General features: G+C 47.1%; 1 long non-coding RNA gene across 1 annotated transcript in view; it reads left to right on the top strand.

Annotated features, from left to right (window-relative positions):
• The window catches only part of LOC138285960 (uncharacterized), a 51346-nt gene extending 26383 nt beyond the window's left edge, over positions 1-24963 (top strand). Inside the window, exons 2-3 of the long non-coding RNA XR_011201672.1 lie at positions 22401-22509; positions 23562-24963. This is a non-coding gene — a long non-coding RNA (uncharacterized lncRNA). The remainder of the gene's footprint in view (positions 1-22400; positions 22510-23561) is intronic.
• The last annotated feature ends 430 nt before the right edge of the window (positions 24964-25393 follow it).

The following is a 25393-nucleotide window of genomic DNA, read 5'->3' as shown; positions in this document are numbered from 1 at the left end:
TTTTAGGGGCCCTCTTACGGGGGCCCCTGCCGTGCCCATGCCATAGGCATGGGCACGGCAGGGGCCCCCAGGGGCCCCGCGACTCCCCCTCCCGCCATCCGGTTCCCGGCGGGAGAACCGCCAGGAACTGGATGGCGGGAGGGGGAGTCGGAATCCCCATGCCGGCGCAGCATGCTGCGCCGGCTTGGAGGATTCCTTTGGGGCAGCGGGAAACCGGCGGGAGACCGCCGGTTTCCCTTCTCTGACCGCGGCTGAGCCGCCGCGGTCAGAATGCCCCGCGGGGCACCGCCGGCCTGTCGGCGGTGCCACCGCATCCCACGGCCCTGGCGGACTTGTTCCGCCAGGGTCGTAATGACCCCCAGAATCCTAACAGGCTGTTTAATCATACCATGGCTACGTAAATTGTAACATTTTTCTCAAGACTCTGGTTGCTGAGATCCAATCCATGTTTTAGTTTCAGCTCTATCTTTATTTTTATTCCAGCTCTTTTTAGAAGACTCTGGTGTTGGCTTGGTATTATCAATATCCAATTTGCTTTTAAGCTGTGGCTTAATAGGCCTGGTTCCCAAACTATCACAACCTATAGATGTATGGTTTTCAGAAATTTTGGTAGCTGGTGTTCCTGACCTGCAGCTGGAACCAAAATAAGCCGATAGCGTATCGCCAAGAAGCTGTCTCCCCTTTAATATTACCTAAGATTATTGAGGACACTGTGGCAATGGTGCCAATGAGTTTCATCCCTAAATCCAGGTTAGGGGGCCGCTAGATGTTCAGTTTGAATCTGTTAAAGGACTTCAGGTAAAACTGCAAATAAAGGAGTCCCATGAGTAATGGTGTAGATGGCAACAAATGCGGAGTCCCATGTATTACACTCCTAAACAGGGGGAACCATACTACGTAGAAGACACATAGGGCCAGATGTATCATCACGGCCCTTTGCGATTCGGAAATAGCGATTTTTAAGAAATCGCTATTTCTGACTCGCAAAGTGCCATGTATCACATTTGCGAATCGGTAATAGCGATTTCCTAAAAATCGCAAATGCTATTACCAATTCGCAAATTGCGATACCGGCCCCATTCGCACCTATGGGCCTGTTGGCCCATATCCGCAAATTGTTAGCATTTCCAAAATTGCGATTTCTGAACCAGAAATCACAATTTTGCATATGCAAAACCCCAGGGTGCTGGGGGGCTAAGGCCCCCTCTGCTGCACCCCAAAGGTTTTTTGGGGAACATGTAAGGTGCACACATGCCAAAAGGGCATGTGTGCTGTACATGTACAATTTAAAAATGCATTTTAAATGCATTTTTAAATTTTGCACATGGTTACCACCAAGTTCAACTTGGTGGTAATTAGCGGTTCCTAAATGCCAAAATCGCATTTAGGAATGGCTTCATACATGTGCTAAGAAATCGCAAATAAGGAATCCTTATTTGCGATTTCTAATTTAGAGAGTCGCAATTTGCGACTCTCTAAACAGGGTCGCAATTTTTTGTGTGCAATCCAAAACGGAATTTCAGGGATTTTACCCATAATGGCATTAACAGTATCTGGACTAATTGCAGGCACAGCTGACTGCGTCTGCAAGGCTTAAAGAGCCCTTGCTGGGCCAGTAGTTAATTTACACATAATAAACTGCATCAGAAGTCGATACAGCCTAACCAAATGGTTTACTTGACCAAGTGTTTCACGTTGGTTTACAAAAGTTGTATGTGGATAAGGTGTATAGCCTCCTAAGCCTGGCCAGGTTTCTCCTTCATTACTGAGAGGACCCAGACTTACATTTTGAAGTGTATGTAGGAGCTCCTTGGAACCAATTATGATATTTCTGTTAACGCAAAGGTATTTCTAAATATTCACAAGGTCTATATACAGATGAGACTGCAGCCTCAGTGTATGTGTGAAATATTTGCAAATTGGCATTGACAGGAAAATAAACCCAGGAATAAAAAACTTTACACTTATATGCTTTGTGTACCTAATTCATGAAGGTAATGTCTCCACTACCGTGGCGAGCCCATATCTAGTTAAATGATTAGTAACAGCTTGTTTGCAATTAACAGCAATAATCAGTAGTTGTGCCTTATTTTATTAATAGAATTCAAAGAAAGGAAACACTATAGTTGGAATAATCCTTTTAAAAGATCAAGCTTGATGAACCTACAGACATAAATAGGTGCTTCCTATTAAAGCTGAAGGAGATTAATCCTTATCACTACAGACGCCTCCATATAAAGGTGATAAAGGACCCTTGAGAACGCACAACAAAACTACTGAGAAGACTGTTAAACAGATACCTCACCTAGAATGTGGAGCAATGTCATACGGTCCTACAAATTTAGTAGGACTGAGTATTAGATCAACACAACTTCACAAAATAGAGTATTTTTATGTTTAGATGTTGATTTAGTTTTACAGTACCACATCTAAAGTCCTAACCCTCCAGGGTGATAGATGTTTTTAGTAACCTCAAACATGACCACTCCGATTCCCAAGGAAATTGTGGAAACATATCTAACCATTTACTTTGTTACTTTTGCATGCCCAAAGTGCTACAAAGAAAACTATGAAAATGCATTTTCAAATATTTATTGAAAATATCTTATCCTTGTATATAAAACATGAGCGGCAATTATTAAGCAGCTGAAGCACATCAATTCAGCCATGTTGTTTCTAATATTACTCCTATATGTCACCAGTACCTACACACTAGAGAGGCCATCGTGGGAGTACCCTTCTGCCAGTCTTGTTGGAATAATCTGTCCCCATACCTTGGTATAAGGTGTCAGGAAGCCAGCCTAACAAATGCACCCATCTAAATGTGCAGCCTGCAAATTTCTCCTGCATGTCTGTCTTCCTTCTGAGGATGAAGGTCGGGCCAGCAGGATTTTATCTCAGTCACCGCTCACAGCAGTATCATGATTACTTCAGCATGAAGTGCCTCTTGCTGAGTTCAGCATGGATGCTGTTTAGATAATGAAATACTATATTTGAAATACTGTGCCAGAAGTGTAGATCAGCATCTTATGTTAGTCTGGAGAGAAAGAGTTGTCCTCGATGTGCACAAAAATATAACAAGGGCATCGGGTTCTAAATGAGTGACCCTGGAACTAACTGTGCCGACTATAGGACGACAGTGCCTACAAGGAATAAATGCACATGTGGCAGATTCTCATGTTAAGGAATAAACATGTGGAAACCACCATTTAAAAGAAAATGCTAAATTAAAAGAAAGCTAAAATGGAGGCTAAATGTTAGCCGTACAACAGCGGCCCCATGGAGGGAACGTAGTTGTGACCCCTCTACAGTCATACTCTTAAGAACACAAATATGTAAGCCACTTAGGGCCTGATTTAGATATTGGCAGACAAGTTACTCTGTCACAACTTGGATGGATATCCTGTCCGCCGATATCTAAATCCCATAGGGTACAATGGAATTTAGATTTCAGTGGATGGGGTATCCGGCACCGTTGTGATGGAGTAACTCGTCCACCAATATCTAAATCAGGCCCTTAATGTTGAAGCCCCCAAAGTTTAAGCTCGATTTAAGAGTCTCATTATCATCATGCAGAGATTTGGCTCCACATACTTAATCAAGGCATGGAACCTGTGGTCCAGCAGATATTTAGCTCTCCTCACTTCGAACAGCATCTGATCCTGTTTCAGGGAGAGTCTATATAATGCACCTTCCCACAATAGCTGCTTTTGCCAAAGGTGCGTGACATCGTCCTCACAGGCACACATGAGAGGATGGCGTCAACCGTTGTGGTTACATGCATGCTTCAAGAGCAGCTCAAAAAAGGGCCTTACAGCATGGCATATTGTGAGTCACTCTACTTCCCTATGTTTATGGTGGTTTGCCAGGGAACATACCAAGTCCAAGATATAATGATTATAGTTCTACCAAAGCAGGGTATTATGAGCCTCTCTACTAAATTGCACCTAGTGTGGAGGTGTGGCCGCGCCAGCGACCAAGTTGGCCGTCTGACAATGAAGCTCCGGTGACTTTGGCCCGTTACTGCATGGATCACGTCCGTTCCCAAATCTGACTCCATGTGCACGATGGGAACGCACTCCTGAGGACCAGATGATGCGGATTGTAGTCTCAGACACCACTGAAATCGCCTGCTAATACCAGATTTTAAGAGAGGCTGCACATGGCCCAGCACTGTCTCGGAGGCCTCACAGCAACAGGGTTCAGGGGTGAGCCTCAATCTGAGACTACCAAGTCTAGCAGGTGCTGCGGTCCATCTTTACACCTCCTACATGGCAGATAATACATGTCGGGCTCCGGCACAGCACTCTGCTCCCTCTCAGCTGCGCTTGATGGTGTCTCTGATGGTCCCGACTTACACAGCCCTGCCATGGATGGGAGCCGCTCCTGACCATCGGGGCTCCCGATGCTGTGTTGAACACCACCCAGTGAGTGACCCACTGCTGCTCCACAGGGAGAGCTTGGACTACTGCAGTACGAGAAGTGGCTGTGCCAATACCCCTCCCTGACCTTCTGCTGCTGCACTTAAGAGCCACCTGTGCAGCTGACAAGCCGTGGCCTACATCCACCATCCTTATGCGGCTCATCCACCTCTGGTGCTACCTTCCAGCTGCCTCACAATGCAACTCCCAAATACTGAAGGCCCTCCTGTGTTGCCGAAGCAGCACCAGTACAATTGTGACTGAGTTCCATAGTGGTGATGCAGACACCCAACATGCCTAGCTCTCACTTGGGTTGCGCAACTCACCATATTGGGCCTCAGAAACTACCGGTCATCTTGCTGTGTGGATGATGTTGACATGAGGGACTTTGGTGGCACACCCGCGTCTGCCTCAACACAGCTACTACATGGGTCATCTCTTGCTTCAGTGGGGTGCTGCTGCTCCCTCTCTCCTCCCTACATACCTGCAAGTGGTGGGGCACAAAACAGCAGCACTGTGACCCTGAGCAGCACATAGGATTACTCCCTCTAAGACTTCCTGGAGTGTACTCACATACTCTCATCACTAGATCTGTTCTCTACGCTTGAACATAGATCAACCCCCTGAGTGCATATCTGTTGCTGACGGCCACCCATTGGTCTGGGACCACTGAATAGTCAACTCCACACCTAGCCATTGCTACACCATTAGCACTGCCTCACTGCCTGCCAGCAACATCCTTCTGCCTGTTTACTGGTCCCCATGATGGGTCGCAAAGACCCTAAGCAACGCAAATTGCTTTTCAAGCAATCCAGGCTCGCGTGGCAACAGGGCTCACACTCAGAAACAGATGAAGCCCGGGACAGGGTACTAGCTCTGATTTTACAAGTAGCACAGCCACTGTCATGGCTGACCTTCAAGCCGGGTTCCGCTCCATTGACGCACATTTTAATGCCCTCACCAGTTGCTTTGATCGTATGGACGAGCGTCTGGATCTGCAGGCCCTAGACTAGACAATGCTAGAGGATGGCTCGACAACCACAGTGAAAAGCTTGAGGCGTGCTCCCACCGGAATAACATCCACATCATGGTTATTGTGGAATCCACTAGGCCTGAGACCACCAGCAGGTGCCCCCCAGCCCATTTCCAGTCATCGCTCGCCTCCTTAACTACAGGGACAGAGACACTGCAGTCAGGATGGCCCACAAGAAGGGCCAATTGCAATACTAGGGTTCCACTATTTCTCTGAATTTGATTTCACCATCATCATCCAGGAGAGGCGACGTAAATACTCAGATGTCAAAAACTCTCTGCACAAACTGGTCTTCTTTTATGCCATTCTGTCCCCTGCACAGCTTTGTGTCGAGATTAGTGTGAAGCCTCGCTTTCTTGACACCCCAGTAGAGGTTGTGGATTTTGTAAACAGCATACTGTGAACAATTCCATGTCCAGACGGAACACTCCTGAACGTTCCTTGTCTCCATCCCTGACCACCGTGTCTACTGCACAGACACGCCTTGGCTAATGGACACTTCCCCTGGTCAAATGTACCTACCTCTAGAGGATCCGCCAAAGACCCCCATCCCCAGTGTCCTCTCTGTCGTCACCTTATCTCCGCTTAGCCACACGGCTCCCATTGTACTCACCTACTGTATCGTGACTTGTGGCCATACCTTCCAGTCCATGCATCTGAAGTGTTGCCTCTACCCCGAGGTGTATACTGCCATGTTATTTGAAGAGATGTTCGTTTTTGTTCTGCTTGTTTTTGGGATTCACTGGATATGTTGTTGTCTAGTGTGTGTGTGGGAGGGTATTATGAGTTTGTATGCTCTTGTTTTGCTCTTGCTCTTGTTTTGTAGTATTGTACTTCCTTCTGGTACATATAGCATTTTCAACTGATGTTACACGACCATTACCATATTATCATCTCAGGTGGCACAACGTGATGGCCATGAGAAGATGGCAGAATTTGCCCTTCTCACTTGGAACATATGTGGCCATAACAATCTGCATAAGAGAATCATGTGCTTTCCTACTTCTACTGACATAAGGTCAAAATAGCATTTCTTCATGAGACTCACCTCCCACCTCTGGACTCCCACACATTTACGTCCTCTTGGGGAACACATTGCTACTTTTCTTGTTACTATACCTACTGAAGGTGGGTATGCATTCTCATTCATAAAAGTATCATTTTCTCGCTCACAACCAGTTTCCTAGACCCAAAGGGCTGATTCATCATATTAACCTTTTGTTCTGGCCGACAAACAAGCCCTGTTGATAAATTTATATTCCCAGAACGCAGATGCCTAGACCCAGGGGGCTGATACATCATATTAACCTTTGTTCTAGCCGACAAACGAGCCCTGTTGATAAATTGATATGCCCAGAACGCAGATGCCCCCGAGTTTAACCAAAACATCTATGTACTAATGGGTCCAGTAGAGGCTGATCTAATCCTCAAAATTGTACAGAACACCTCAGTAGATTCCACTAGTTCACAGGCAAATAGCAAACCATGAACTTTGGGGGTCCTCCACTACATTACAGACACCCAGGCCCTGCATGACACCTGGCCTCTGATTATACCTTTTAAATTGGAGTGCTGACTCCACCAAATATTTGGGGATACATCTACATATAGAGAAAGACCAGATTTGTAGGCTCAACTATGGCCCCGCCATTAATAAGATATCTACACAGGTAGAATGTTGGATTAAGCTCCCCCTCTCTATGGAAGGGCATGTAACGATGATAAAAATGATGTTCCTCCCTCGTTTCCTATACCTTTTTCTCAATATCCTAATACCACTGACACAGCATTTCTTTACCAGCTCAACCTCGACTCCTATGGGCTGGACGCAAACCTCGCATTCATTGGGACACCTTGATCTTCCCTTATAAACGTTGTGGCTTTGGAGTTCCAGACCCCCAACTATACTACCTTGCTGTGAAATGCCAATTCAGATACCACTGATACCACCTAAATGCTAGGGTCCCCTATCTGACACCGGAGAGGGATCAAGCCAGGAACCTCCTGTTATTCCCCATATTACCAAAGGGCATCCCCATGGATCCATCAGACATACAGACTGTTTCAACCACCAGCTGAGCAGGGCGGAAGCTCCGCAGTGTATTAGGAGTGTCCATCCTTTATTCCACAGCCTTACCCCTGATCAATAGCCCCTGTTTTCCCCTAACACACAAGAAGCTAGTTCAGCTCACCTTAGAATGCCATGACCTGCATATCATGGGGATCGTCTTTCCAGATGGCCATGTATTTACACATGTTGACGACACTCATTTCTACAATGTACAATGTCTCTTATTTGTACCACTTTCTCCTCTAGTGACTCCACAATACCTTACACTCCTGATTACCCACAAATCCCCGAACTCCAGATAATTTCCCCCATTTGATGCTTATTATCTGTGACTCCTGTGGGGATGGTTGATTTCCAGGTTATAGTGAACCTGTATAGCCATGAGACCCGAACCCTCCCGGTGGACTAAGGAGGCCTTCGAAAGCGAACTTGAGCAGCCACTGTCCGACAAAGTCTAGTATTATTGCTGTGCTCAGACTAAGCTCATCGCTATCAACCACAAGCTCTTACATTTTACATTTTTACATCGGGCTTATATCACACCCACAAATTTGGTGTGAATTAATCCCACACGTTCGTCCCAATGATCTCAGTATCATGCTATGGAGGCTGATTTCACACACTGAACCACTAATGGGACAAAATATTCTCTCTAGTCTCTGCTGTTGTGATTGCACCTGCCCCTCTGATGGCACTTTTGGGTTACATTCAAGATATTCCCAAGAACGTCCGCAGATTTGCCGACATAGCATTTCTACTTGCAAAACAAGGCCTGGCACTCCACTGGAGCAGCTGGCAAAGACCACAGACTCTGCATGGCTGAAGAGCATAATTCATAGTGATAAAATTAGCGAGCTTTACTCACAGCTGCTGCCCCAAACCTCCAGACCCAAGGATATATAGCAACTACTGGAAGATTATTTACTTACTCTGGAGTAAGACACTTCCGACTGATATAGTGCCCCTTTTTTGCTCATTTCTATATTCTAATTTCTGCTTATACTGAACCTCCAGGACGCTGGACCCTTAACAAATCTCAAACTCTTGTCGTCACCACGCCTGGTTGCTACGTTGATGACTTGGCTGCTCTCTAATTCACATAGGAGGTCATTACGAGTTTGGCAGTCTCAGGACTGCCATGTTGGTGGTGGCAGTTGTACCACCAACAGGCAGACGGAGAACACCACCAATTATGACCATGGCAGTACTTCCAACAGAATACAGCCATACCACTGCCAGCTCCGCCAGTGCAGTCAGGCTACCACGAAAGACGGTAGCCACCTGCAGGCCGGTGGAGACCATGTTTCTGCCAGACAGATTACGAGGTTGCACACGCCAAGGTTTCTGCCGTGGTCGCACCACCACAGAAATCCAGGTGGAAACCAACTGTACAAAAGGAGCCACTCATTTTCAGTGAGCCATACTCGTCCGCAGCCGCCATGTAATTTGAACTACGTGTCTTCCGGCTGCTCCTGCTCACCCAATGACTTCCGAACCAGTGACGACCACCACCACAGCAACTGTGAGTACACACACTTACCTGTCACTGTTGTAAAATGTCAAAGCCCACCATCACCACCGCCGACACACCCATCACTACAGCACCCTGCCTCACCAACGTACTAAACTCCTGGACCCCCACCAACGATGGGAAACCAGCAAAACCATGAGCTCCATCCACTCAGGCTCCCCTACAGACTCCTGCCCTCACCACATACTCAACAAGGCCAACAAAATCATTGCCCCCCAGCTCTGGGCCATCATCAACAGCTCCTTCGAGACCTCAACCGTCCCAGATATTTGGAAACATGCTGAAGTCAACGCCCTGCTAAAGAAACCCAATGCAGACCCTGGAGACCTCAAGAACTACTTGCCCATCTCCCTCTTCCCCTTCCCTGTGAAGGTCATCGAGAAGATCATCAACGGCCAGCTGACCCGCTTCTTGGAGGACAACAACACGCTAGACATCTCCCAATCCGGATTCCGTAGGGAACAACTGCACCGAGACCGCACTCATCGCCGCTACCAATGACATCAGGATCATGCTCAACAAAGGCAAAACCGCTGCCCTCATCCTCCTAGATCTCTCGACAGCCTTCAACACCGTCTGCCACCACACTCTGCACACACACCTCTTCGACGGTGGGATCCACCAGAAGGCCCTGGACTGGATCACATCATTCATCTCCGGCAGAACCCACCTCCCTCCGTTCCTGTCTGAAGCCACCACGACCATCTGCGGCATTCCCCAAGGATCCTTTCTCAGCCCAACTCTCTTCAACATCTACAAGGCTCCGCTCACCAACATCGTCAGATACCACAGCCTCAACATCGTCTCCTACGAAGACAACACCCAGCTGATCCTCTCCCTCACCAAGGACCCTGCCACCGCCAGGACCAACCTCCACGACGGACTGCTTGCCATCACCAACTGGATGAAGATGAGCGCCTCAAACTGAACTCGGACAAGACGGAGATCCTCATCCTCGGCTCCAACCGCTCCGCATGGGACAACTCCTGGTGGCCTGCCACCCTAGGAACAGTACCAACACCCACCACCCACCACCCAGGCACGCAACCTAGGTTTCATCCTTGACTCATTTCTCACCATGACCCAACAAGCCAACACCGTCTCATCTGCCTTTTTCAACACCCTCCGCATGCTCCGCAAGATCTTCAGATGGATCCCCACCGAAACTAGAAAGACGGTCACCCACGCCCTCGTCAGCAGCAGACTGGACTACGGCAATGCGCTCTACGCAGGATCAATGGCCAAGCTCCAGAAGAAACTGCAACGAATACAGAACGCCTCCTCACGCCTCATCCTCAACATCCCTCGCTTTGACCACATCACAGCTCACCTCAGAGACCTACACTGGCTTCCGGTCAACAAGAGGATCACGTTCAAGCTCCTGGTCCACGCTCACAAAGCTCTCCACAACGCAGGACCTGCCTACCTCAACAAGCGACTTACCTTCCACGCTCCCACCCGCCATCTACGATCTGCCAACCTCGCCCTCGCCACCGTCCCTCGCATCTGCCAGACCACAGCCGGCGGCAGATCCTTTTCCCACCTCGCCGCCAAGACGTGGAACTCCCTCCCGGCTCACCTACGACAGCCCCAGGACCTCCTGACCTTCAGGAAACGCCTCAAGACCTGGCTATTCAAACAGTAGCAGTCCTTCGCCCCACCCATAGCACCTTGAGACCCTAGCGGGTGAGTAGTGCGATTTACAAATGTTTGATTGATACATTCAACTCTATGTACCAACACCTGGCAACGAACATACACAATCACACAACCAAACAATTCAGCATATGACTACCCCGTAAACACATCACAACATATCTGACATACCATTCTCCACACACACTCACGCACACAGTCCAATCATACAAAGGCACACAACACTGCAACTAACACATGTCAACACAAACACCACTCAATACCATCACAACAACATGGCCCCAAAATACACATGCCCATCGCACAACAAACACCCATCACTGGGGGACAAATGCTCTGTACACAACCACACATGTTGCCCAGGCACAACAGGTAGCACAACCACCACTAACACACAAATGCTCACACACAGTGTCAGCCAAGACCAAATCTGCCCAGAGGCCAGTCCAAGAAATAAATGTGCAACATGCACACAAAATACATGAGTGTGCCCCCAACGTGACTCCTGACTGTCCTGTATCCTCCACAGGTAGGGGCATCAAGGGGGCAGACAGGCACCTCAGAGATTAGGGAAGAGGACGGGGCTGGGCTTAGGATTGGGAGGAGGAACTTTGGGTTTTGGCCTGGGAGGGGGGCTTGGGTCGAGGCTTAGGAGAGGACTGGGATATCTTGGGAGGGATTGACTTCTTGGCAAGGGAGGAGCATGGGTACTTGGGGTGTCTGGGAGGTGGAAGGGCCAGACTTAGGGAGGGACACAGAACATTTAGGGGTATCACGTGGTCGGAGAGGAATAGTAAAAAGGGCAAACTCCGAGAGGAAAGCTTTCTTTGACACACAGGGAGGGTCATGGCAAAAGGGCTTGGGTGTCTTGGGTGCATGTTTGTGTGATGTATGCTTGTGGGTGGTGAGTGTCTGTTGGGTGTGTGAGTGTGGGCGTTTATGTGTCTTGGGAGGAGGGGTGGAGGTGCAGGGAGATGCTGTGGATGGGTCACTGTCTGTTGGGGTGGTAAATGCAGGCATCGAGGATGTGCTGCATGTAGGCATGTCTGTGGTTGTGGTGTCTGCGGATGTGGTGACTGGGGTGAATGTCTGAGGGTCTGCTGTTGTGATGTCTGCGGGTAAGATTAGTGTAGTGGCTGGATCTGTGATTGTTGGTGTGGTGTGTGCAGGTGTGTCAAGTGTTGTGTCTGTGATACTGAGGGTGGTGGGGGTGTCAGGGCAGGTTGTGACTGTTGATGTGTCTGCAGTTGTATGTTGCTTGTGTGCATACCAATGGTGTGTCTTGTGGTGCTTGTGTTTGTTTGAGCTACCCTTGGATGTTGAGGTGGATGCATGCTTGTCTGTCTGTCTGCGTGCTTTGGCTGTGCCGGGGAAGAGGGGTTTGGGATTGGGAAGAGGAAGGTGGACATGGGAAGGAAGACAAAGGGTGACTGGCTGCCATCAGTGTGGAGGCCAGAGCCTGAAAGGATCTCTATAGGCCTGCCAGTGCACTGTGAATGCCCTCCTGGAACGCATTGCTTTTTTGGATATTAGTTACAAGTCGCTGGATGGCATTCACAATGGTCAACTGATCCACAAAGATCGACCTCAGGAGATCAATAGCCTTCTCTCTGAGGGCAGCACGTCTGACTAGGGCTGGGGCAGAGATGACTGCGGCAAAGGAAATTCCCACCCTGTTGGGTGAGTGGGCATGGCCTACTGGGTGGGGAACAACAGGAAGGGCAGTGGTAGAAAGGTGGGTGATAGACAGTGATGGTACTGGGGTGGTCCTAGAGGGGTCTGCCACGGCCAGGGAGAGTCCACTGGAGGAGGATTCCAAGTACGATGATGTAGATCCCCCCCCCCATGGCACTCCCCTTGCCCTCCTGCTCTCCTGCATGCTGTAACCTTCCTATTCGCCTGGGCCCCATCTCCTTTGCCTGCCAAAGCTGATGCACACAAACAGAGAGAGAGGGAGGGAGAAAGTGGGTCATCACATTCTTCACACGCACACATTACAACATGTGCAATAGTAGGTATACATCTCCTGCCAGGGAAGACCCAGTTAAAAGCCATTCAGAGCCTACATCATGTCAAAATATGATACTTCCACCTACCCCATTTGTCATCTGTCTCACCTGCATCATAAGCACTACTCGAGCATCCCATCAAATCAACTGTAACTCTAAGCCATCATGCTCATCATGGCCTGGCTAAAGCAAAGATTTCATCTCCATACAGCTCATCACTGTCCATCATCTTATCACTCTAAGGAAATGCAGGTGGCAGATAACACCATATCATGCCTACTCTGACTCCACACCTGCCCAGTCCACCAACAAAGTCTTGTTCTATTAAAGGAAAGTCATCACATTTCACATAGAACACAGCACCTCCCCTTCCAGTCACATGCCTAGCTGAACCTTCTGTACATATCTGACACAATGGCAACATTCTTTGATGAATACACATGTGGCAGTCTCATACAGTGGCCATCACAATGTGACATTCCATGTCTGGAAAACAGCTATGTAAATACTTGTAAGAAATCTTACAGGATTTTCTGCAGTCACTATTCTGAGACACTGTCAAATACACAACAGCTTCATTTACTGCATTTGGGGGCTATCGAGCACACATGATATATCCACAGACAATCACAGAGAGCATAGTTACAGCAACACAACTATGGACAGAATACAATTTGCGAGGAGGGCTCATAACATTCCACCTGACATGCTGATTCAGAGCCACTACATGACAACATGAGTACACATACATCACTTACAGCTGTCCTGACATGTGTTTCCCTCTAGCTAAGTCCTGACAAAACACTTACACACTGAAAACTAATGTACACATGAATTACAAATGCACCTACATGACTGCTGTTTTACTGACAACATATCCCACAACACCAACAGGTATTAGTGAAATTGAACTTCAGCTAAACCATTAAGTCAGGTTAATATGAGCTGAGCCAAAACCAAAACTGTCCAAACAGCCCAGATCAGGTAAGGTAAGCGTAGGACAAAAAATAGCCTACCATACATGATCAGCCACAAAGTAGCCATTGAGACATGATGTAGGCAGCTTATACTCTAGGTAGCACTCTTATAGGTATGGCATTGGCATATTTAGCATGGACATTCCAGATGGGCAAAGGGTCAAACAGCCTAGACACTTGCCTTCTCTACAACAAAGGCATTAGGATACAAGTAATTTGTCCACATGTCAAAGTAATGCAAAGAAGTGCTAAGGGCAAATAGACAACATGAGTTCCCCATTGTGGGATGTCCATCCTTTACAAACTTCACATACCCCATTGTATGATTATGACATGGCATCCCCAACACTTCCTCAAACCTCATAGGGACAGTACTATATTGGCCATACTAATTGCCTGAAATGGATGCGAGCCTCACATGAAGTCTACAACTGTTTCAGGACACAGGATACCTAGGCCCTGTAACTAATGCGCCAGGCCCAATGTTGCACGGAGAGCAGATCCATTTAAACAGGAGTGGTCTGACACCTTAGAGCTACATAACACACTATTTGGATGATTGGACCTGGGATCACTAGGTGGGAAGGATGACACAGCAGCTTACAGACATGTATGGCTGAGTAGAGTCACACTTGTGGCTCGTTATACGTGCATCTCCCCATGAAGTCATACATTTAGCTGGACACAGGTGATCAAAATGTTTCCATGCACAATCAAAAGTCCAGATCTCTGATTGTATATTGGCAACTGGAGTACCATGTATTCCCAGTAGCCAACATACCTGTAACACCTACAACATTGTCACAGCTGCAATACTGAGACAACATACACCAAACTAACAGAGGAATGTACATTTGTTCTGTCAGTACTTACCCCCTTCTGGCTGCCACTGCCCTCAAACGCCCATCCACCTCAGGGTAGGTCACTGCCAAAATGCGGGCCATTGGGGGGGGGGGTCAGTGTCCGACGGGCATCCCTCCCTCGTTGAAAGGACATCCCTAGCTGAGCCTCAGTGGTCTTCCGGGCCCAGCATCTCAGGTCCTCCCACCACTTCCTACAGCGGGAGCTCCGCCGGGTGTGAACCCCCAGGATCCACTATTGCTTGGAGATGTCACGCCAAATCCCCTTCTTCTGATGGGCGTTGACCTGCATGGATGACACAGACAAAAGGAGAAAGTCATGTCCACCTGCACCATACCAATAGGAGTGGACAGTACTCATCAGTCCCAGCAAGTTGGCACACATTTTCATCCTCTCAGCTTACACGCCTTCACAACATACCATCTGCATGCATCAACACCTTCACAAGTACATAGTCAAACACCACATCTACTACACATTGGTATGACATTGGACTCACCTGCTCCTCTGGTGCACCATATAGCTGTTCATACAGGGGCAGGACCTCCTTCACTAGCTTCTCCAGCTCGTCATGGGTGAAGGCAGGGGCCCTATCACCTGCAGTACCTGGCATGATAGCTCTCAGAGGCAGTACACAGCAGCTCAGGTCATGGAGGTCTAGCAGGCAGCAGTGTCAGGAGTCAAGTGAGCAATACTGCAGAAGATGAAGGTCACAGCCCAAGTCCGTCAAAGGCAGCAATTTCTTCCAAAAGCAAGTTATACCATGGTTGTGACCGCCTACCACCATAACGACTTCCGGTGGCGGACTAAGGTCACTTCCAACTGTCCAGGACAGTAGGTCAACCGCCTGCCATTTTGAGCACATTTCATGTAAGGAAGTGTATCTTAATTTGCGTCATTTACATAACCCCCTTTTGTGCTGTATATCTGTACCAACTGCCCTCATGTTTAGGTGACATATTGTGCATCTGTGCTGTAAATGCTGTGTTGTTGGAGGACATGTGGCGATAGCTATGTACAGCTACTCAGAGGTTCCTATGTGTCTGGAAAATGCAAATGAAGTCCAACAATATTTGTGAATCATGTATAACAGATTAGTCTCACACACATTGACAGTGACAGTTGTTTCATAAGTTCTATCCCATTGTTATAGTTGGCAATATGCATACTGTCTTTACATGTTTTCACATAGTTACCCTGCCATGAGGACAGCAAGACAACCACCAGTGTACCGCCCACTAGTAGACCTGCACACCATGGATGAAAGACATGTCATTCAGACATATTGTCTGAATCGTCATACCATCATGGATCTTTATAAACAATTGGAGCCAGATTTGATGCCTGCAATTCGCAATCCCTATTGTATACCTCCCATCGATCAAGTTTTGCTAGAGCTCCACTTACTGGTCACAGGGTCCTTTCAGAATACAGTGTCTCTAACCACAGGGATGTCTCAGCCCATGTTCAGTCTGGTTTTGAAGTATGTACTGTGTTCATTGTTGAAACACCTGAACAGCTACATCAGGTTTTCCTACTGAATGGATTTGGCCTATGTGAAGGAAGACTTTTATGAGATGGGACACATTCTACATGTGGTAGCAGCCATTGATGGCACCCATGCAGCCTCGGTCCCTCCCAGTGCAAATGAACAGATGTATAGGAACAGGAAAAACTACCACTCCATCAACATTCATGTCATGTGTCTTGCAGACCACTAAATCTCACAAGTCATAGCCAAGTATCCAGGTTCTGTGCATGCTTCCTTCATCATGCGCAACATCAATGTCCCATTGCTAATGAGACGATCCTACAGAGAGAGGGCCTGGCTGGTTGGTAAGTTACAAGTGAACTGTGTTTTTGCCATTTATGTTTCCTGCCATCACAATATAGCATGTCACACATACATGTTGGTGTTGTTCTCATATTGTGTCCATAGGTGACTCTGGCTATCCAAACCTTCCTTGGCTGTTGACACTAGTGAGGTACCCAACCACTCCAGGGGAAGTCCGCTACATTCAGGCCCACAAGAGGACAGGGAATGTAGTTGAGCAGACTTTGGGCTCCTGAAGGCAAGATTTAGGCACCTGGACTTATCTGGAGGAGCTCTCCTCTACTCGCCCCATAAGGTATGTTAAATAATAGTTGCCTGCTTCATGCTACACAATCGAGCCCTGAGATGTCAGATACCACTGATAGCAGATGAGGGGGAGGCAGCTGAACCTGTGGGTGGAAATGCTGATATGCCAAGTGATGAAGAGCCAGAAGAAGATGAATCAGGAGACTCTAGGGCAGATCTAATCAGTCAATACTTCAACTAACAGACAGGTATGTGAAGTAGACCTATTGTTGTGATGTAATTGTACAACCAGATGTAGATGGCTGGCATCACACTTCCTTTCTTGGATCATCTGTGGCGGTGTAGTGAGCTCCAGTGCCTATAAGTGAGCTGTGAATGCAGACTGAAAGTTTGTATTGTGTACAGGACAGATTGTTCTGCAGTCTCATGTATTGTTACAGCAGATGCAAACTTATACTTCTCGAAATGGTTTCTCAGATGTCAGGTATGTTTTGTGCAATGGTCTATCCTTTTTTCCTTTCACTCACAGATTTGCCTAGATCCTGTTTGGTTTTGTAACCTTGGCTTGAGAAATACTGTGTCAGAAACAGATGGGATTTGCTGGCAGACATGAGAAGTGTACATGACAGATACCTGGTAATATCAGTGTTGTTTAAGTGGGGTGTAACCTTGATTGTTAAACTGTCATAACACTGGGGTGGAAAAGCTTTAAACATTTATTTCGCCTGTGGGGTAGAGGAGGATGTCAAATGGTGTATTATGTGCCTGGAGACGTATCTGGCACATGTGTAAAGATGAGATCATAGCCTCTCTCTTCACAATGGGTGGAGTGCTTTTTGATCGACATTGGACCTAGCTGTCATTTTCTTCTTACTTTGCAGTCCAAGGTTCATGTCACTGTCATCTTTGTAAATTCCCTGGGATATGTAATTTAGAAGCTATGGTATGGGTATGTGAAGTGCCTAGACCAGGTGATTCAGAGGAACTATCATTGTGCGCCTGCTTTGTAGGTGGATTACCATGAGCCTGACTTGTGTACTTGTAGGAACACAATATATGAGTATGCAAAGTACATTGGTCTGTACCTTGATGTAGTGCATGTGCATCGACTCATCCATCTGAAATTCCAACCCAGTTCAGCCTATTTCTGGCTTAGGATATTTGATATGTGGCCATTATGAATGGTAACTCAGCTATAGCTGTGTTTAGCTTTGGTTGCTATTGTGAGTGTGCCACTGCATTGCTGTCATTGCCATGTACTGTTCCACACTAGAACAATCTAGATGGTGTAGCTAGTAATTTAGTTGGACATGCATTACATGTGATGTGTTGTACACATTCCAGGTTTTCGCAATGATGGGTTAGTGCATTCTGGGAGTGGTAGTGCTATAATAAGCCAGTAGTTAACATGCCATTTCCAAGGACTGTGAGGACAGTTGGGCTCAGTGGAGAAGTGGCATGCAAGAGAGGGGCATTAGGAGATTTGGTGAGCGGTGTAGTGGCTAAAATAGTTTATTAGGGTAGGTTTGTGTGGTGAGGGAGCATGCAGGACAAGACAATTGTGTGACATAAATGTTGTGGGTACTAACCAGACTCCAGCCCCCCTTTGGGCCATCAGGATGCAGTATGTCCAAGACCTTCTCCTCCGATAATGTGAAAGTAGGGGGAGGAGGTGGGGGCCCATTGCCAGTCTTCGGTACGGTTAGCTGGTGCCTGGATGCTATGGAACGAACCATCTCCCTTCTGGGCGTTCAACGTCTTCTTGATGTCCTCCCTTGTGTGTGGATGACTGCCTACAGAATGGACCCTGTTGACTATCCTTTGCCACAACTCTATTTTCCTGGCAATAGATGTTTGTTGGACCTGTTCTCCGAACAGGTGTGGCCCTACCCTTACTGTTTCATCCACCATGACCCACTCATCATCAGTGAAACATTGGTGTTTTTGTGGGGACATGGTAGTGGTTGTGTAGACTGTGTGTGAGGGTGTTGTGAGTGTAAGGGTGCAGTGTTGGGTAATTGGTTAGGTGTGGGTGTTGCGATGTGAGTGGGAGACAGTTGTAGCGGATTTTGTGTGATAGTGATGTGTATATTGTGATTGTTGTGCTGATGTGGGGTGTATCAGTGAAATGTGTATGTGTGCCTATAGTGTACAAGTACAAATTCTTGTCTTTTTGCTTCTCTGTGTATGTATATGACGTTCTGAATGCAAAGGATTGTGGGTTGTGTAGGGGTGTGTTATATAGTGCAGTGAGTAGGTGTGTCTGGTGTGTGGATGTGTGTCAGGTATAGGGTAGTCAAACTATCCAATGTGGTAATGTGTTCTGATGGAAGTGAGTTGAGACTGCAGCGTTTCGCACCACCAATATTTTTCTGCCATGGAAGGACTGCCATGGAAGGTCTGCTGTGGTGATTTGTGGATCGTAATTTGGGGGGCAGGATTTTATCGGGTGGGTGGTGCTGGTGGTGGAACTACCACTTTTCCATCCTCCAGTGTCGTGAAAGTTTCGGAAATGTTGCTGTTTTTTGGCGGACTTCACAGTGTAACTCCTAATATGACGGTCAGATTACCGCCAACATGGGTGTGATTTGGCAGCCACCACCACAGCGGTTCCCAAAAGACCGCCAGACTCCTAATGAGGCCCACAGTGTCACAGGAATCAACTTTCAATAAAGTAAACTTTTTTTTAAGTATGGGCCATTTTACTTAAAGGAAATGGTTCTGTGTTTAAAAATAAAAGTTTCTTTCAGAGTTGGCAGTGGTCTCCTGGGAGCAATCTTTGCAGCCGGATTTCAGTCACAAATCATTGGTACATCTCATAATTATTTGGTATTTGGAAGGGATGTTGGTAACTCACCCCTTTCAAATTGTGAGGTGGTGTGGAGTCACAAATCACTTTTATGAGTCGGTAACAATAATATCAACTCCTACAAGGCAATTAGTACATGTTAAAAAACATTTTTTGCAGTTGCAAAAGATTCAGACTGTTTGCACCATTAAAAATGTTTAGTATATATGTTCCCATTTTCTAATTCAAAGAACATCATGCTGGGCCACATCACCCCCGGAGGTTTGGCACTTACAAATGCGTGTTTAATTTGCTTACCTGTGTGTTTAATTTTCTTACCTGTACAACTACACCATCACTAATCTAATGTGCGATTTGTGGTCTTTTTTGTGTGCTGGTTGGGCAAACGTATCTATGGCTCTGGCCCTATCCTTTATTGAATAATAATTTTGGAAAAATATATAGTGCTTCATATCACACATTTGTTATTTCTCAGCACTGTCAATCACAAATCTTTGTGTAGTCCAAGTTAATAGTTAGTTAGTTTTGCCAGCATGTGAACTAGGATCTGCCGGTCGCACAATTGTCAATAGCAAGGATTTAGCCTGATAGAGTACCTTGGAGAAGCCCAGAAATAAAAAACAAAAACAAATAGAAGAAAGGTAATTTCTCAACATTCATTAGTAAAATACCTCGACCAGTACATTTTGCAATATAGGATTTTAAAGAATTCTCTCCAAAAGGCATGTTTGCTCCTATACAATGCAACATAGCCGCTGCTCCCTTCCCCATCTGATTGGGCGGCATCCAAGCAGACTGTTCTAAAACCTCACAGCCTACATTCCCAGGTTATTAAATAATAGGGCAGGAAGAACAACTAAACACAAAAAAGAACCCTCCTAAATTTGTGATTTCAGTCGACACCCACCCCACCCCGGACCGACTGTCTGGGCTTGATAGAGAGCTGGAGATAAGCCCAGGGAGACATTCAGACAGACTCCCTCTGAGCAGGGCTCCTGCCTGCATAAAGTGAGGAGTGGCAAGGAGCATTAATCAGAACTAACCATGCTTATCTAGGGTCTCTTGTGAAAATATGTCGGTGCTGAATGTTGCAGTGTCTATGGTCTATGCCTCGAGATGGTCTGAGACCATTGTTGAGCACTCGTAGGACTGTTGAGCCCCGTGCAATGTGCATAGTCAATAACAGTGATCAGAATGCAGTCACTTACTGTTGTTGCATCCTCTCAGGTACAGCTAGCTGACTTAGGGATACTAGTGATGGAAAACGTATGTGCAGGTACATATGTTATCCGTCACATCCTTCTTCTTGTCTTCACCAGCAGCTAAATTCCTTAAGCTGAGTGGGTCAGCATTATTGACTTTTTCTGCAATCAGCTATACTACAGTGTGCACATCAAGATCTCCTTTGACTTTGGACACACTCTTCTGCGGATAGACACTGACCCAGAGGTCTGTAAGAGAATATTTTCACAAGCATTCTTAATTTCCTGGACTCTGTGGGGCTACATAATTTATCAAAAGCAAACCCAAAACTCAAACCTAGTAAAAAAGGGAGCAGATATAACATGCAATGCTGGAATCAGTTGCCTCTTTGCTGGAGCACCTTTGTAAAAAGACAGTGGTGTAAGAGGAAAGAGGACAAAAAGGCTGTTCCTAACAAGTGAAAGGTTAGGGACTGGTTTGTAAGGTTTTCAAACAAATGCAAATGCAAACATCTCAGAAATGGATAGGCCTTGCAATAGTGAAAAAAGAAATTGGCAGCATTTCACTATCAGGACATGTAAAACACATCAGTACATGTCCTACCTTTTAAATACACTGCACCCTGCCAATGGGGCAGCCTTGGGGCTACCTTAGGGGTGACTTACATGCAGTAAAAGGGAAGGTTTAGGCCTGGCAAGTATTGCACCTGCCAGTTTGAAATTGCAGTTTAAAAACCTGCACACACAGGCACTGTAATGGCAAGCCTGAGACATGTTTACAGGGCTTCTCATGTGCTGCAGGCCTAATAGTAGCATTTGATTTACAGGCACTGGACTCACCTGGTGCACTAGGGACTTACTAGCAAATCAAATATGCCAATCATCATGTAATTTAAACAGGGAGCACTTGCACTTTAGCACTAGTCAGCAGTGATAACGTGTCCAGAGTCCTAACACCAGCAAAAATAGGGTCAGAAAAAAAGAGGAGGATGAAGGCAAAAGGTCTAGGGATGACCCTTCAAAAAGGGCCATTTCCAACACTACCTTACTTACTTATAACTTCAATGTAACTTTTATTTTTTTCAGTAAATGTTTAAGTTTTTTTATGTAAAGTAACATCTTCTTAAAATATATTTGTGGCCAACCACTCGCCAGGCCATGCAGCCAATCCCTCTAAGGCAGCCAACACCTCTACTAGCTGCCAGCAGTCCACAGACTCCCACCCAACATTTGATCTTTTTTTTTTTTGTTCAGTCCTGGTGGACCTCGGGAGCGCACAGTGGCTGCACTGGTTCCTTTGGGAGTCCCACAGGACCGCATCAACCCCCAACAACTCTTTTTGGCCCCTATAGGGGTCTCTCCTCTACAAGGGCTGGGGGTCAGGATATCCCTACCCTGTCCACTTCTATGTTTATTTTGTTTTTAGGACTCAATGGTTTGCCTTCCTCTTCTTGCCTTAGTGCCTCCCCTGGAGCATAATGTCTTCACTATTCCTTTGATAAGCTGACTCACATTTAGAAAACTACTTTTTTAATTTTCATGAAGCGCTCCATGAACGTTTTTTAAATTGCAATTTTATATAGCACAGACTCAGCCTAAGGGCATTTGAACACTTTACGTGATCCCCAGTTATATTACACAAGGTCAGATTCATTTTTTTAGGCACACAGAGAATATGTGATTTCTTCAGAATAACAGGACGCTGAGCCAACTTCAGGACTCATGTAGGGTTTTGTCTGTTCTTCCCTAGGGGTGGTCCCTAAGAAAGAGCCAGGGAAGTTCAGACTGATCCATAACCGGCCTGCACCAAAGGGAAAATCCGTGAAGGAAGCTATTGATGGGGCTCTCTGTTTGCTCAGGTACGCTTCTTTGGATCAAGCAATTCAGATGCTGTGGGAGCTGGTACCTGGAGCTCTGATGGCAAAATCGAACATTGAATCCACCATTAGGCTGCTACAGGTCCACTCAGACGACTTCCATCTCTTGGGTTTCCAGTGGAAAGGGAAGTACTACTTTGATAAGTGTATGCTAAAGAGCTGCTCCGTGTCTTGTTCCTATTTTGAGAAATTAAGTGCATTCTCAGAGTGGGTTTTCGGATGCAAATCACATTATCAATGGGTACTCCACTACTTGGATGACTTCCTGATTCTTGGTCCTGCAGTTGCATTCTTTCTTTGCCCAACTGCAGGGGGCGCCAAACAGAGCAAAATCCTTCCTGGTAAAGAGGGCCCTTAAGGGTTGGCAGTGGCTCCAGGTGACCAAACCAGATTCTAGGTGCCCCATTGACGCAGTGATGTTGGGATTCATCTTGTGGGCTTTGGAGTGTATCTGTACCTCTTCTTGGGAGGACACCCTATTTAGGGCGGCCTTTACCCTGGCTTTTTAGGGGGCCCTCAGACTGAGTGAATTGGTGGCGAGAAACAAGAAGGACATAACAGGGGGGCAGCAGTTGGTGGATATTCATTGGCTGGAATGTGGGGGATCCTTGGCGATCAACGTCCGTCATTCTAAGATGGACCAGGAAGGGAGGGGTGACCACATACTTTTGGGAAGACCCCCTGGTAATATGTGTTGTCCGGTCTATAATTTTGAGGTCTTCTTAACATAGCGCCCCACTGAGGTTAAAGGGTACAGTCTTGGTGCATGCTGATGGCACGTCGCTGACCAGATACCAGTTTTCACAAGTACTCAAGCACGTTCTGTCCGTGGTGGGTTTTGAAACCTCTGAATTCGGTACTCAATCCTTTAGGATCAGGGCAGCCACGGCAGCAGTGGGGATGGGGTTTTGGGGTGCAGCAGTTAGGAGGATTGGCAGGTGGTCCTCTGATTGACACAAGAGGTATATGAGAGTGCATATGTTCTGAGTACTTGTTTCTTACACCTTTTGTCTTTATCCGTCTTCTCTCTCTAGGAGATGGAGACAGTTGTTTGGAGGTCCCAAGGGTTCCGGTTCACGCAGGAGCTGCAGGGGTAACTGAAGTGTGGGTCATCGGCCACTCTCAGGACTGACGGGCAGGTGATCTGTTTGTAAAGAGTGCCTTCACGTTACACACATCACAGGCTGGATACCGTTTTTCTTTCTACGATCAGGGCGGGCTGCGCCTCACTCAGCTGAGGCTGGTGCTGGACTCAATGCTTCCTCTAAGGTGCCCGCCACGCGTCATCATTTTGCATCTTGGGGGTAACGACTTGGTTCCCCTGGATCGGCGGCAGCTGTTTGAGTTGGTGGTCTCAGAATTCGGTTGGATAGCCAAGCAATTTCCATAGGTGGTGCTTGTCTGGTCAAACATGATCCCCATTTTCAGTGGAGGGGCAGCCTGTCAGTTAAGGCTCTCAATGACTCAGTGGAAGACAATTAATAACAAGTCGGCCAAGTTGTTCAGACCACAAAGGTTAGTTATCATTCCACCCAGCTGCATTCACGGATAGAGTTTCTTCCTCGAAGATAGAGTGCATCTTTTTCAGGTATGGAACAACTTGTTGTTGGAAAACTTTCTGGTTTGGTTGGTCCATCGTCCTCAGTAGGGGAGTGACTGTGGGAAGGGAAGGCCAGATAGTCGGTCTACTATGGTGGCCTGTAGTGGGGTGAGATCATGACTGGGGAGACAATTAGGTACCTTTTCTTATCTGAGCAGGACGGCAAGGTCATTGGGCCCTTCAAGGGCCATTCAATGAGGATGACATCAAGTGGTGCGGGGGTTGTGAGTAGGCCCCTAGGGCCATCCACTCATGTATGTGTAAAGGTCTTCAAGCTAGCACTGGCCCATGGGGGGAGGGGTGTCGAGGGTGGAGGGAGCACCCGAGGAAGGTATCCTGGAAGGCAGGCGGACGCCCTCTAGAGGGTGTACCCACAAGTGGGTTTGGGAGGGGATAGGATGGTCCCCTGTGCAGATACTACCCCTGGGCCTCCTAATGTGGGGAGGGACAGAGACTGGATGTCTTGGCAATCAGTCATGATCTCACCCACAGTCACTGACATTTGGATAAGCAGGAACAAACGGATTTATTTAGTGATAGGAAAATCAGATGTATTAGCATTCTCTGTTAAGGCTAGGCATCTGAAAAGTTGTAAATACTATGTAAATATGATGGAGGTTACTGCGTACACATTTTATTGATTGATTTATGTGTTTTCTCAATAACAATACGGCTGGGGGTTTACGAGCCCTAAACCCAAAGAGTTGTGGTTCTATGCAAGGCAAAGTAAGTTTAAGCGGAGTGTGGTTTGGGGTGGAGTGGGATTTGCAGAAGGCCTTATCGGTACCTGGCCATATTGGTACGCAGGGGTGGCTCCTCCATAAGGGCAAAGGAGCGTCGCCCCTCCACCAGCAGCGACAGCTGCAAACCTTTTCCCTAAAAACTATAATAAACTATTTATATAACTAAACTATGTTTATTATAGTTTTGGGGGGAAAGGGGCGGGGCCACTGGGTGATGAGCAAATGAGGGGAGTGCTCAGCACTCCCCCTTATGGCACATGTAAGTTTGGCCGGCCGGCCGTCTCGGGCCAACCAAACACACATACGCAGAAGGGTCTCTCCAGCCCAGCAACACAGTAGCCAGGCTGGAGAGAGCCTTCCCAGGCTCCCAGTCTGCCTGGGAGTGCCCGGGCTGGGTGCTCCCAGCCAATCCTGATGCTGCTCTGAGCAGCATCAGGATTGGCCACAGTGCAGACAGGGAGCCTGTGCCTGCAGAGAGACGGAAGAGCAGAGGAGCAGCACAGAAGCAGAGGTAAGTGTTTTT

Source organism: Pleurodeles waltl, chromosome 3_1, assembly GCF_031143425.1.
Source record: "Pleurodeles waltl isolate 20211129_DDA chromosome 3_1, aPleWal1.hap1.20221129, whole genome shotgun sequence".
NCBI classification, from domain to species: domain Eukaryota; kingdom Metazoa; phylum Chordata; class Amphibia; order Caudata; family Salamandridae; genus Pleurodeles; species Pleurodeles waltl.
The sequence above is the reverse complement of the archived record's forward strand: the minus strand, read 5'-3'. Positions and strand labels throughout refer to the sequence as shown.